This window comes from Oncorhynchus kisutch, linkage group LG15 (assembly GCF_002021735.2).
Source record: "Oncorhynchus kisutch isolate 150728-3 linkage group LG15, Okis_V2, whole genome shotgun sequence".
NCBI lineage: Eukaryota > Metazoa > Chordata > Actinopteri > Salmoniformes > Salmonidae > Oncorhynchus > Oncorhynchus kisutch.
The window spans coordinates 26,492,477-26,508,159 of NC_034188.2; positions in this window are offsets into that span (position 1 = coordinate 26,492,477).

Sequence of the window (15,683 nt, forward strand, 5' to 3'; positions counted from 1 at the left end):
AACAGTCTCCACTAGCAACATGACTGGACTACACCTAGGAGTCAAAAGAAGCACAAGAGTTAGAGAGAGAGAGAGAGAAAGAGAGAGAGAAGGAGAAAGAGAGATAAAGAAAGAGGGAGAAAGAGAGAGAGAGGTAGAAAGAGAGAGAGGGAGAAAGAGAGAGAATGACAGAGAGAGAGAGAGAGAGAGAGAGAGAGAGAGAGAGAGAGAAGAGAGAGAGAGAGAGAGAGAAAGAAAGAAAGAGGGAGAAAGAGAGAGAGAGTAGAAAAGAGAGAGGGAGAAAGAGAGAGAACGAGAGAGAGAGAGAGAGGTCCACAAGAAAACACCTCAGTGCCAGGCTATAGAAATAAAATAAAAAACAAGTCTCTCTTTCTCTTAGTGGAATAACTCAGCTTCACTTTCTGTAATAATCACCCCACCTGCATAAAGTATGAAAGAGAGAGTGCATAGGTGCATATGGTGCATAGGAGCTCTGTTTTCAACTTGAAAGAATGTCTCTCTCTTACAGTCACACCTTCCCTCTCTTCATCTCACCCCCCTCCCCCTGTTTCTTTCTGTGTCTCGCTCTCTCTCTCATCGTCATGAAAAGAACCGTTTTAAAATGGAAAGAAGACAGGGTGGCCGGGCATGCGTGCGGTTGAGTCTGTTTCTGCAGTAGCATGGACTCAACAACATTATGAAACGTTGTTGCTCTTGCAGCAGCAGCACACATCAAAATAGAATGAATAGAATTGGCTAACCCTGACAATTTGACTGGTAAACACATGGGTACACTTGCAATAGATCCCCACACTGGAGGTGTCATAATACCCATAAAACCTAGTGGTCCAACAGGGAAATGTTTCCAATAATTTTCCCACCATTCAGGCTGTGTTTTGTGTAGGCATACTGGCTTGACGTTTTGATAACCATGAATGTTTTAACTATCTAGCTAACTAGAACATACAGCTAGCTAACTAGCTAGCTAGATATGATATGCTAGGACTGTCACAGAGAGAGGTACAGGGGAGCGTTGGAGAGAGAGTTCGTAATGTGTGTATGTGTGCATTTTAATTCTAGCTAATCACTGCCACTAATACGCCTGACGAGCTTAGAATGAACTAATTATCAAGCCCTTGATTGGCGTATCAATGTGTTACTACTGGGCTGGAACAACATGTTCAAACGTCTCCAAAACCAGGTATAATAAGAAACCCTGATTTACTGGTGACCAAGGACGTGTTTTAACTGCAGAGAACATGCGGATCAGGAGATGAATCAGCTGACAGAGGACGCAGAGAGGAGTGCATGTATGTAGATGTCTCTACCCAATACATTATCTAAAGACAGCCCTATCTCCTGTTTCTGTGGTGTGAGGCAGCTTGACATACAAGTACACCCCCTGGACAGGAGGTTAGTCTGTTGCAGGGCTTTGAATACCTAAAACATACGGCGTGTCGTCCCTACTATGTTGTCCATTATTTCCAGATGATGTACAGAGGGTCTGCGTTTATCCCTTACGAATAGTAGAGGTTAATAATGTACGCTACGGGTTGCCAGAAAAGCAGCACAGCTACTATGGATTTAAATGATTTGACTTATCTTTTGAAGGCATTCACGTGATAAGGGTTCTGGGGATTATGGGTAAAAAAAGGACATACCGCATCAGTTGGAGGAGATTAAGAAGCGTACTGATGGGCCAGAGAAGATGTCAGACACAGCCCTCTGCAACTACCTGAGAGTATGGTAGTAGTAGTCCTTCGGTCACCACATGGTGCTCAGATCAATGGCTATTTTCACTGACAGTTCTGCAAATTTTCTAATGGATATTTATCTATTTATCTTACTTTTTGCTGTGCCACCATTTTTTTCAATTGGTGTTTCAAAAGATCTTGGTCATAGAAAAAAAAGACAGGGGCAGGACAGGAGAAAGAGGCGAACGCCACAATGTTTAGTACATTATGTGAAGATGAGTGTAGGGACATGGCTAAGGAGATTCATTGGGCTGATGGGCAAGTCTGCATCAGTAGACACAATAATTGGTGACATGGCCCCAGAGGAGAAAGGTATAACTGTATATATCAGAAGTAAAAAGAAAAGAGTCTCTCTGTGTGGATTGATAGCAGCGGCATCAGAGTTATTCTGGATGTAACATGGTTCTTGGTCTGTTATGCCTCTCTGTCGTCTTTTCAGTTTTCTCTTGCTGCCTTCCCCCTTCCCACAGATGTCAGTTCAACGTAGAGTTTTGATTTACATTTGGTTGAGTTAATGTGAACTCAACGTGAAACCAACAGAAGGTTTCACCATGTCATTGGTGAAAATACATAATGACCTGACGTTGATTGCTTTTTGCAAATCCAATTCGTTTTCCACGTTGATTCAACACATCACATAGATTTGTGCGGTTTAAATTAGGTGGAAACAACATTGATTCAACGACTTTTTGCCCAGCGGGTACTTTGTCCCTTGTGCTTTTATAATGTGTTTCATAGTTTTTTTCATTATGTGGCGTTGTGATATCCCTCTTGTTGTGATGTGCTTTGGCCAACAGGTTTCACATTATGTGGCGTTGTGATATCCCTCTTGTTGTGATGTGCTTTGGCCAACAGGTTTCACATTATGTGGTGTTGTGATATCCCTCTTGTTGTGATGTGCTTTGGCCAACAGGTTTCACATTATGTGGCGTTGTGATATCCCTCTTGTTGTGATGTGCTTTGGCCAACAGGTTTAACACTATGTGACGTTGTGATATCCCTCTTGTCGTGATTTTTTGGTTTTGTTTATTTAACCTTTATTTAACAAGGCAAGTCAGTTATGAACAAATTCTTATTTACAATGACTGCCTACCAGGGAACAGTGGGTTAACTGCCTTGTTCAGAGGGAGAACGAGAGATTTTTACCTTGTCAGCTCGAGGATTCAAACCAGCAACCTTTCAGTTACTGTCCCAACTCTCCAACAACTAGAGTACCTGCCGTGATGGACTTTGTCTCAGCCTATTCATTCCCTTGGCAGTTGTCTGCCCTTACCAATGTTTGTGCCATGTTGTGTTATTGCCATAGGTCTCCCTTCATGTACTGCCTATGGGTACAGGGTACGTCAAGTGGCAAACCCTCTAGCACTGTATTTTGTAATATATACAGTGCATTCGGAAAGTATTCAGACCCCTCGACCTTTTCCACATTATGTTAGGTTTCCTTCTTATTCTAGAATGTATTAAATTTTTTCCCCCTTCATCAATCTACACAAAATACCCCATAATGACAAAGCTAAAACAGGTTTTCATAAATGTATGCAAATATATAAAAAATATATAAAACAGAAATAGCTTATTTCCAGAAGTATTCAGACCCTTTGCTATGAGACTCGAAATTGAGCTCAGGCACATCCTGTTTCCATTGATCATCCTTGAGATGTTTCTGCAACTTGATTGGAGTCCACCTGTGGTAAATTCAATTGATTGGACATTATTTGGAAAAAGTACACACCTATCAATATAAGGTCCCTCAGTTGACAGTGCATGTCAGAGCAAAAACTAAGCCAAGCCATGGCGTGGAGTGAATCGTCTGTAGAACTCTGAGACAGGATTGTGTCGAGGCACAGATCTGGGGAAGGGTACCAAAATATATCTGCAGCATTGAAGGTCCCCAAGAACAGTGGCCCCCGTAATTATTAAATGGAAGAAGTTTGCAACCACCAAAACTCTTCCGAGAGCTGGCCGCCCGGCCAAAGCTGGCCGCCCGGCCAAACTGGGCCTTGGTCAGTGAGGTGACCAAGAACCCGATGGTCACTCTGACAGAGCTCCAGACTTCCTCTGTGGAGATGGAAGAACCTCCCAGAAGGACAACCATCTCTGCAGCACTCCACCAATCAGGCCTTTATGGTAGACTGGCCTGACTGAAGTCACTCCTCAGTAAAAGGCACATGACAGCACGCTTGGAGTTTGCCAAAAGGCTCTTAAAGGACTCCATGACCATGAGAAACAAGATTCTCTGATGAAACCAACACAGATCTCTTTGGCCTGAATGCCAAGCATCACGTCTGGAGATGCTATGGTGAAGCATGGGCTCCCGAGGGCACTGCATATCATTTACATTAACCTCTTCAATTAAAATCAACATAAACATCATCTATAGAATGATATAACAAAAAAATTATAAAATAAAACCTCCTGGAGGTGTGTTGGGTCATTGTCCTGTTGAAAAACAACTAAGAGCCAACCAGATGGGATGGCGTATCTCTGCAGAATGCTGTTTAAGTGTGCCTTTGAATTCCAAATAAATCACAGACCGTGTCACCAACAAAGCAATCCCATACCATCACACCTCCTCCTCCATGCTGAACCATGGGAACCACACATGCGGAGATCATCTGTTCACCAACTCTGCATCTCACAAAGAAACAGCGGTTGGAACCAAAAATCTAAAATTTGGACTCATCAGACCAAAGGACAGATTTCCACCAGTCTCATGTCCATTGCTGTGTTTCTTGGCCCAAGAAAGTCTCTTCTTATTATTGGTGTCCTTTAGTAGTGGTTTCATTGCAGCAATTCTACCATGAAGGCCTGATTCATGCAGTCTTCTCTGAACAAGTGATGTTGAGATGTGTCTGTTACTTGAACTCTGTGAAGCATTTATTTGGGCTGCAATTTCTGAGGCTTGTAACTCTCATGAACTTCTCCTCTGCAGCAGAGGTATCTCTGTTGTTACACCATAGTGCTTGATGGTTTTTGCGACTGCACTTGAAGAAAGTTTTGACATTTTCCCTATTGACTGACCTTCATGTCTTAAAGAAATGATGGACTTGTTCACAACACAACTGATTGGCTCAAACGCATTAAGAATGAAATGAATTCCACAAATTAACTTTTAACAAGGCACACCTGTTAATTGAAATGCTTTCCAGGTGACTAACTCATGAGGATGTTTGAGAGAATGCCAAGAGTGTGCAAAGCTGTCATCAAGGCAAAAGGTGGCTGTTTTGAAGAATCTCAAAATTTAAAATAAATCTTGACTTGTTAACACTTTTTTGGTTACTACGTGATTCCATATGTGTTATTTCATAGTGTTGATGTCTTTTCTATTATTCTACAATGTAGCAACAAGTAAAAATAAAGACAAACCCTTGAATGAGTGAGTATGTGCGTCCTGACGTTTGACTGGTACTTTGACTGGTGTTTTTCCACTTATTAATGGGAAAAGTGATTTTCGGAGAGGGTGCTCGTATAGAACTGAATTATTTCTAATATTATACATAAAACATAGCTGACTCCATTTAAATGACACCTAAACAAAGCAACAGGAAACATGTCGTCCCACACGAATGATTGAGTGTGACTTATGTATGAACGGACAGAGACAGATCCACAGTCCTCTCCCAGATTTCATTGTGGTGTGACAACAATGTGCAATTATAAGTTCACGAGCCTGTGTGCCTTGGCAAATTCTGTGAAAGTACCCGAATCACTGACGGTGTTACCCTAATACGCAGCCAGCTCTGAATGACCTTCCTCAAGATATGGTGGATCTGCCACAGTGTTGATCTTGGGAATCTGAGGGATCATGGCCATTGTGGAAGTCATACAGCCTCTCTATAACAACCATGAAGTCTGGCCTGGACTGCAAAGTAAAGGAGATAGGCATTGCATCCCACTCTTCTGAAACTTAAAGTAAAGGAGATAGGCATTGCATCCCACTCTTCTGAAACTTAAAGTAAAGGAGATAGGCATTGCATCCCACTCTTCTGAAACTTTTGTCAGTTTCAGTAGGCCCTCTTCTACACTTGAAAAGGAAAGAAGAAATGGCAACCAAAATAGCTCAATAGTACGCTTCACAGGAAACAACACAACAAAACAACAGCCTGCTGTCAGTTATGCCTTTTGTATCATAATGAATACATGGACAGGGAGCCATGATCCTGGATCATCACACCTACTCTGCAATGCTTTATGAATACATGACCAGATTATCACCTAATTGCATTTACTTTCACATAACTGATACCAACCAGTGGAGGTTGAAGTTGGTATGGCTCCCTGGGCGAACTCCCCCTTCAGCCCAAAACTGTCACTGACATTTGGATCAGCACAAATAAATAATCATAACATTTAAAACAATGTAAATATAAAAATATATACAAAAATAAGACTCATAAATGTCAAAAAGAAGAAACAAAGACAAATAGAAACTAATTGTAGTATATAAATACAAATAAATACAAAAACCACACAAATAAAACTAAATTGCACAAATCCTATATCACACAAATACACAAATAGAATAACACACTTATAAAGAAGAGAACCAGATTATTACACTATTGCACTTCAAACAAGTAACACACAAACTAAATTGCACAACTAATTGCATTAGTTGCACAAAGTCTCCCGCTCCCCCTACCTCGGCCTTCCAGTGGGGAGATCTGAGGTCAACCTACCCCGGCCCCCTCCCCATCACGTACTTCTGAGTGGGAGACCTTCCCAGGCAGTAGCCCGCCTAGCTCACAACACTCCGACAAGGTTAATGGACCCATAGTCCCACATGGTGACATGATATCATTGACGTGATGTGCAAATGAGCGATAGAAAACCGATTGCGCAAATGTAACCATATACGAATATATATATTTTTTTTTTGTGCGGGTGAACCATGCTGTCCCCAACGAGAGGTCGCCCTGGGTGTCTGCGCATGTCGCCTATGCCTAAATCTGCCACTGATACCAACGATTACAAAGCCCTACATGTCCTGTCTAATTATTTTGCCTGAATATAAAGTGACCAGGGGTTAGGGGTTGTTTCTGGACAGGGGTATGATGTGCAGAATTACAGTTTTACACAATTAGTTTGGCATAATGTGAGGAACATAGGGTGGGGGAGATCAACTCAGGTCGCACCCCTGATGTCTCATGCTACACTTAGTCTTGTCTTAGGGTTGGAGGCTGGGGGTGTAGTGACATCCCCTAAGCGATGAGCTTATATGTTGTGGGGGGTGGTCAGCTAGTTTTATCTTGTGTACTGTGTGGTCATAGGTACGCTCCCACTAACCCCCTCCTTTCTCTGGCTGAGGGCTGTTACTGCCTCCTTTTGGATATGCCTTCCTCTTTCCCCAACACCATCAAGATGGTGAACTACAATGCCACCACATATGGGCTGCCCTTATTCTGTCAGCAAACCCTATTCTAGCATACTTTGGTTTCTTTACTGTACGAAAAGCCATTTGACCATAACTGTTTTGGTGGTTTTGTTAACTGTTTGGAGTGAATGGGATTTCCCCACGATTTGCCAAACCATTGAGGAAATTGCAACAACTTGTATTTGACCACACTCAGGCTCTCCTTTTTGTTTCTTGTGTGTGGTGTGATTCGGAAACTACCAGAAAGCATTTGGTTTATGTCCTCCAGGTGTTTTGGGGGGGGGGAGGTTGTGTTATGGTAGTTTCTTTTTAAAATATTTTTATCACATGGACCACAACCTTTGTATCCCCTTGAGGTTTTGTCCAACACCATCTGCTTGATGAATTCTGCAATACTGGTATTGGCGTCTGCCTGCAAAACAAAATAACATTACAATGCGATGTTCCACTGCAGCAACCCCATACAGAAACCAACTACCTGCATTCCCCTGGACCGAAACTATCCCTGACAACCTGCACCTCCCTACTCCCTGTTAAGGGAGGCCTTCACAAGGTGTGTGCCTTGTCTGAGAGAGCGAATTGGAACAGAAAGGGGTGGAACTGGCACAGAGGGTAAATAAATGTATATTTGTGTCATTGATATTAACAATCTAGGGAATACAGAATCTATTTAACAACTCGTCTATAGAAATTTTCCTGAACTTCACAAGTATAGACAACTGAAAAACTTGACTTGAGCTCTATGTTGTCATTAATGTGGATACTAACCCATGCACCCTTTTATCTTTCCATTACTTCAGAATAGATATTTGTTTTGTTATAACAGCATAATGGTATAAGGAGATAACAACTTACCTCATAGGAATGTTTTGTCTCTTCCTGAGGTACTCTATGTAGGCATTTCTCTTTGACCCCTTGCCACTGAGACTTGATCACTGAGTCACCTAGGTGATCACTAAGAGGTGGAGCTTTCGCCAACTTTCCCAAGGGGCCTGTAAACAAAGACTCCACCCCTCAGATCAGAAGATGTGTTCTGTACAACAGGGGCCCATGAAGAGGGACCCCAGGCTGCTAAATGATCTTAAACTGGGAAGTTCTGAAGTTCTACTTATTTCTATCAAGTTGAACTATGAAACGAGTAACCAAACACTGACGAACATTTGTATTGGTTTTCTTTTATGAAAACAGTGGATAAGACAATCATCTATAGGCTATGGGCTATTCATGTTAAATTGGCAACAGGATGGATCGGAGGTTTGAGTAAAAAGCGGATTATGCACAAAACACATTCAGTTTCAGAAGCAAGTTGACAGAAGCTACACAGGTAGCGAAATCATGTGTTTTCTGTCATTACGAATCAGTGAACGAGAAGAAAATCTGCCCGTCTGTCACGTTTTCCGCCGAGGTTGGCTCTCCTGCCCATCGGCCGGTGCTCGGCGGTCGTCGTCACCGTCCTACTAGCCACTACCGATCCCTTTTCGTGTATCTGTAGGTTTTGTCTGATTGGTTTCACCTGTGTGTTGTTTAGTTTATTAGTGTCTGTATATATAGTAGGTTGTCCTGCCCTTGTTTTGTGCGGGATTGTTTATTTGTCATCTATGTCTGTCGGTGTGTCTTGTGTTCTTATTTCTCCAGTTCGTCTTTTATCCTGTGTTGGATTGTTCACCCTGTGTGTATTGGGTTGACCGTGTTTCTTGTTCACCGGAGAATAAACTTTCATATCGCTATCTGCTCTCTGCGCCTGATTCCACCCACCTTGATTAGACGTGACACCGACAGCAATGTGCTGTCAGCCTGGCATGCTGCTAACTTATGTGCTAGCCACTCGAGAGGCTGGGAAAACATTCTGCGCTCTGATTGGTTTGACCCTGAAAATAATCCTGTGCAGTTATAGGCTTGCATGTACAACAACTCAGGGTAGCTTACACACTGACTTGACCATCTACCGTGGAACCATATTGATGGGTAAACTTCCTGCTTTGCTCATCTCAATGGCCGCCAGTCCCCCCATTATGACATCATTGACTTGATTGTACGCCCATTCTATTCATTCTATTTCTATGGCTGCGCATGGAGTCAGGAGCGGAAAAGAGGAGAAAATGTGCGTCTTAATTTATTTTTAAATAACTATTTTGTTGTTGCAATTTGAACGGTTATGACAGTGACCACAGTCATTTAGCTGACCAATTACCATCATCCAAAATGTTATGACCGTCACAGCCCTGCTCTTCTCTCTCTCTCTCTAACCCCTCCACACCAGAGTGCCCATGTCTGTTTTCAATCTTGGCCGTCTTCCTAATTTCTCCTTTCCCAGCATATGAGCGGATGGCCTGAAGAGTCATACCGCCAGCCAGCAGCTGACTAAGGACTTTCTTTTTGTTAGCAAGAGAGGGCCCCATGAGATAGAATGGGGGGGGGGGGGGCAGAGAGGGAGAGATGAGGGGGCAGGGGGTAAATTGGACCGTGCACACACTCTCGTGTAATTGTGTGAGTCAATGTGAAGGCCCAGCAGCACTAATTAGAGGGATGTAGAGGGCCCAGTAGTTATTAGATAGGAGGGCAGTTACAACACAACCCAGGGAGTTAAGAGGGAACAACAGCACAGTCTTCAGAACAGGACCGGCTCAGAGCAGAGTGGGACCCTCCTCACAGTCTAATACCACTGCAACAGTAAACTAGTGTAATACTTTAGACAAGATATTGTCTCGTTCTCTACAGCCAGAAGTGAATACATTGTGCAGTATAAACTTTGCACAGATCACTGCACAACTGACACTACCAAATCATCAATGATGATATTGCCCATTGCTACTGCAACTCCTACATCTACTGTGACACTAAAGACAACACTAAAGACACATCTACACTAACACTAAAGACACATCTACTACAACACTAAATATACATCTACTACAACACTAAATACACATCTACTGTAACACTAAAAACACATCTACAGTAACACTAAAGACACATCTACATTAACACTAAATACACATCTACTGTAACACAAATACACATCTACTGTAACACTAAAGACACATCTACTGTAACACTAAATATACATCTAGTGTAACACAAATACACATCTACTGTAACACTAAAGACACATCTACTGTAACACTAAAGACACATCTACTGTAACACGAAAGACAACATCTAATACAAAACTAAAGACACATCTACTGTAACACGAAAGACAAAATCTACTACATCTACTGCATTTCCCCGCCCCCACTTCGGCCAATCAGATCATGTCTCTCTGTTCCTACTCTCCACCTACAAGCAGCAACTCAAGAGGGAGCCACCGACACAGAGAATAGTGAGAGGCTGGACAGAGGAGGCAGACTCACTGCTGCAGGATTGTTTTGAGAATACTGATTGAATTATTTGTTCAAAGAATTATTCAACCAGGACTCATCCATCAACATTGAGGAATATACATTGTCAGTCACAGGCTTCTTTAGGAAATGTGTTGATGAATTTGAACCCACAATAACAATCCAGACATATCCAAAACAAAAACCCTGAATGAACATAGATATTCGTTCAATGCTGAGAGCCTGAACTGTAGCATCAATGTCAGCAGAACAAACCCTGATGACTCGGTGGCGTGCGAGGCATACAAGGCAAGCAGGTACGAGTTCCACAAACGCAATAGAGACTCAAACTTTAATTGATGTTCGACAATTCAGACTCACATCGCATGTGGCAAGGACTACAGACTATCACAGACTACAAAGAAAATTCCAGCTGTGCGGTGCCCACCGAAGCTACTCTCCTAGACAAGCGTAATACATTCTGTGCTCTCTTCAAGGCAGACAATGCCAAACTATGCAGGGAGATTCTCGCTGCTCCAGACGACTAGGTGCTTTTGCTCTCCGAGGCTGACGTGAAGAGAACTCTCACAAGAGTGAATACTCACGAAGCCACCTGCCCAGATGACATCCCTGGCCGTGTCCTCAGTTTGTGTGCTGATCAGGTCATGGGTGTCTTCTCTGACATCTTCAACCTATCGCGGTCCCAGGCTGTAGTCCTCACCTACTCTAAAACTTCTCTGGGATATGTGGGACGCAAGCGTCCCAAATTCCTCCTGTTTGTTCACGTGTTTAGTTCACAAATCCAAACTCAGGAGGCGCGGGCAAGTCCAGACAATAGTTCAAACGAAAAGTCCAAAAAGTTATATTACAGTTCGTAGAAACATGTCAAACGATGTATAGAATCAATCTTTAGGATGTTTTTATCATAAATCTTCAATAATGTTTCTCCCGGACAATTCCGTTGTCTCTAGAAATGCAATGGAATTTTATTTGATATAGTACAGTTGAAGTCGGAAGTTTACATACACCGTAGCCAAATAGATTTAAACTCAGTTTTCACAAGTTCTGAAATTGAATCATAGTAAAAATTCCCTGTTTTAGATCAGTTCGGATCACCACTTTATTTTAAGAATGTGAAATGTTAGAATAATAGTATCGAGAATGATTTATTTAAGCTTTTATTCCTTTCATCACATTCTCAGTGGGTCAGAAGTTTACATATACTCAATTAGTATTTGGTAGCATTGCATTTAAATGGTTTACCTTGGGTCAAACGTTTCGGGTAGCCTTCCATTTCTCCTGACAGAGCTGGTGTAACTGAGTCAAGTTTGTAGGCCTCCTTGCTCGCACACGCTTTTTCAGTTCTGTCCACAGATTTTCTATAGGATTGAGGTCCAGGCTTTGTGATGGCCACTCCAATACCTTGACTTTGTTGTCCTTAAGCCATTTTACCACAACTTTGGAAGTATGCTTGGGGTCATTGTCCATTTGGAAGACCAATTTGCGACCAAGCTTTAACTTCCTGACCAATGTCTTGAAATGTTGCTTCAATATATCCACATAATTTTCCTCCCCATGATGCCATCTGTTTTGTGAAGTGCGCCAGTCCATCCTGCAGCAAAGCACCCCCACAACATGATGCTGCCATACCAGTGCTTCACGGTTTGGGATGGTGTTCTTCGGCCTGCAAGCCTCCCCCTTTTTCCTCCAAACAAAACAATAGTCATTATGGCCAAACAGTTCTATTTTTGTTTCAGACCAGAGGACATTTCTCCAAAAAGTACGATCTTTGTCCGCATGTGCAGTTGCAAACCGTAGTCTGGCTTTTTAATGCCGGTTTTGGAGCAGTGGCTTCTTCATTGCTGAGGGGCCTTTCAGGTTATGTCAATATAGGTCTCGTTTTACTGTGGATATAGATACTTTTGTACATGTTTCCTCCAGTGTCTTCACATGCTCCTTTGCTGTTGTTCTGCGATTGATTTGCACTTTTCTCACCAAAGTACGTTCATCTCTAGGAGATAGAACGCGTCTCCTTCCTGAGTGGTATGACGGCTGTGTGGTCCCATGGTGTTTATACTTGCGTACTATTGTTTGTAAAGATGAACGTGGTACCTTCAGGCGTTTGGAAATTGCTCCCAAGGATGAACCAGACTTGGAGGTCTACCATTTTTTTAATGAGGTCTTGGCTGATTTCTTTAGATTTTCCCATGATGTCATCCAAAGAGGCACTGAGTTTGAAGTTAGGCCTTGAAATACATCCACAGGTACACCTCCAATTGACTCAAATTATGTCAATTAGCCTATCAGAAGCTTCTAAAGCAATGACATAATTTTCAGGAATTTTCCAAGGTGTATGTAAACTTCTGCACAAAATAGATGTCCTAACCGACTTGCCCCAACTATAATTTGTTAACTTTTTATGGCTGCAGGGGCAGTATTGAGTAGCTTGGATGAAAAGGTGCCCATTGTAAACGGCCAGCTCCTCAGTCTCAGTTGCTAATATATGCATATTATTAGTAGTATTGGATAGAAAACACTCGGAAGTTTCTAAAACTGTTTGCATTTTGTCTGTGAGTATAACTAAACTCATATAGCAGGCAAAGAAGAGAAATTCCACTTCCTTTTTTTCAGGGGGTGACAGATCTTCAACCAAGCTCTCATTGAGATTACAGCGAGATATGGATGAGTTTTCAGTTCCTACGCCTTCCACTAGATGTCAACAGTCAATAGAACTTTGTCTGATGACTCTAATGTGAAGGGGGGTTGAATGACACAGGAAATAGTCACCACTGCCACGAGTTGACCATGCATTCACTATGCGCGTTCACAGGGGAAGCACCTGCGTTCCACCGGTCATCTGAAGTCATTCTAATTCTCCGGTTGGAACGTTATTCAAGATATATGTAAACAACAATCTAAAGATTGATTCAGTACATCGTTTGACATGTTTCTACTGACTGTTAAGAAACTTTTGGACATTTTGTCACGTTATAGTGACTTTGGAATTGTTTACCAAAATTGGACATAAATAACAGACATTTTCGAACAGGATTCATAGGACTGCATTCTGATGACATTCATCAAAGGTAAGGAAACATTTATCATGTATTTTCTGGTTTCTGTTGACTCCAACATGACGGCTAATTTGGCTTCTGTTCTGAGCGCCGTCTCAGATTATTGCATTTGTTGCTTTTTCCGTAAACTTTTTTTGAAATCTGACACAGCGGTTGCATTAAGGAGAGGTATATCTATAATTCCATGAGTATAACTTGTATTATCATCTACATTTATGATGAGTACTTCTGTTGAAACGATGTGGCTATGCAAAATCACTTGATGTTTTTGGAACTAGTGAACCTAAATTGCCAACTCAGATTTTTTTATATAAATATGAACTTTATCAAACAAAACATGCATGTATTGTGGAACATGAAGTCCTATGAGTGTCATCTGATGAAGAAAATTCAAGCTTAGTGATAGAATTAATCTTTATTTCTGCTTTTTGTGAATGCTATATTTCCCTGGAAAATGGCTGTGCTTATTGTGGTTTGGTGGAGACGTAACATAATCGTTGGTAGTGCTTTCGTTGAAAATCCTATTTGAAATCGGACACCTTGGTGAGATTAACAACAAGATTACCTTTAAAGTGATATAAGACACATGTATGTTTTCGGAATTGTAATTATGAGATTTCTGTGGTTTGAATTTGGCGCCCTCTATTTTCACTGGTAGTTGTCATATCGATCCCGGTATTGGGATTGCAGCCATAACAAGTTAACAAGACATTTGTGGAGTATTTGAACTGGCTAGCCAGCTAACTTAACATTAGCTAGCTAGTTAACAAGCTAGAAACCAACCAAAACATTGTTTAGAATGTTTATTTTAGATGCCTGGTTTTCTAGATTGACATATACTAAATACATGTTTAAACGGGTGGGTTTATTGGTGTTAAAATACACTAGTTATGCTATTTTGGACCACCAGGCTGCTGATGCCATGCAGCTCTATAGTTTTTGTGTTTATACTTTTTCATAATGGCAATGGCAAGTTTGATGTCGGACAACAATAGAATGTTGATGTCACAGTGACAACTGTCAATAGACATACTATTAACCAGCCTTAAGTCTTGAAAACCTTTGTTTGTTTAGTACATGGTTTCATATGTTAATCCTTAAAGAGGTGGGTGGGGCTAAGGCTTAAGAGGGTGATAACAATACTGAATGGGTGTGGACAAAAAAAGACCTCTCCAGTAAGTTTACCAAAACATTCAAGGGCCATTTTCTCAAAAGTGAGGTTACAAGTTTATCAACTTTCAAATACTTTCCCATTGTTCCTCAACTGTAGTGGATGCTATATTTTACCTTTATTTAACTAGGCAAGTCAGTTAAGAACAAATTCTTATTTTCAATGACGGCCTAGGAACAGTGGGTATTAGAGCACGATGTGGTGGAGGCATCGGGGGTAAACTTAAACCCTCTTGCATGATGAAAACACCATCATTCGAGTGTACACAGGAGTGCATCATGGAACACAATGGATTCTACCTGACTCTCCCCAGTAATGCGTCTGCACACATATATATATATATATATATATATATATATATATATATATATATATATATATATATATATAACCAAAGTTCGAATTATGCAACCCATTTTCCAAAGCCTATAGAGTTATCAGAGGCCTGGGAAGTAGGTCTCAGTGAGATTACATTCCCACATAGTTGGTATAATATCAAGGATAAGGACTGTGATTTTTATTGCAAAAGGATATCGGAACCCCCAAAGCTTATAAAGTTTTTTTTTTCTACGTAACATTGCAAAATTCAGAAGATTTCTGTCCAAAAAATGATGCAGAAAAATTTATCCATGCTTTTCTTACTTCTAGGATAGACTACTGCAATGCTCTACTTTCCGGCTACCCGGATAAAGCACTAAATAAAATTCAGTTACTGCTAAATACGGCTTCTAGAATCCTGACTACAACCAAAAAATTTGATCATATTATTCCAGTGCTAGCCTCCCTACACTGGCTTCCTGTTAAGGCAAGGGCTGATTTCAAGGTTTTACTGCTAACCTACAAACATTACATGGGCTTGCTCCTACCAATCTTTCCGATTTGGTCCTGCCATACATACACGTACGCTATGGTCACAAGACGCAGGCCTCCTAATTGTCCCTAGAATTTCTAAGCAAACAGCTGGAGGCAGGGCTTTCTCCTATAGAGCTCCATTTTTATGGAATGGTCTCC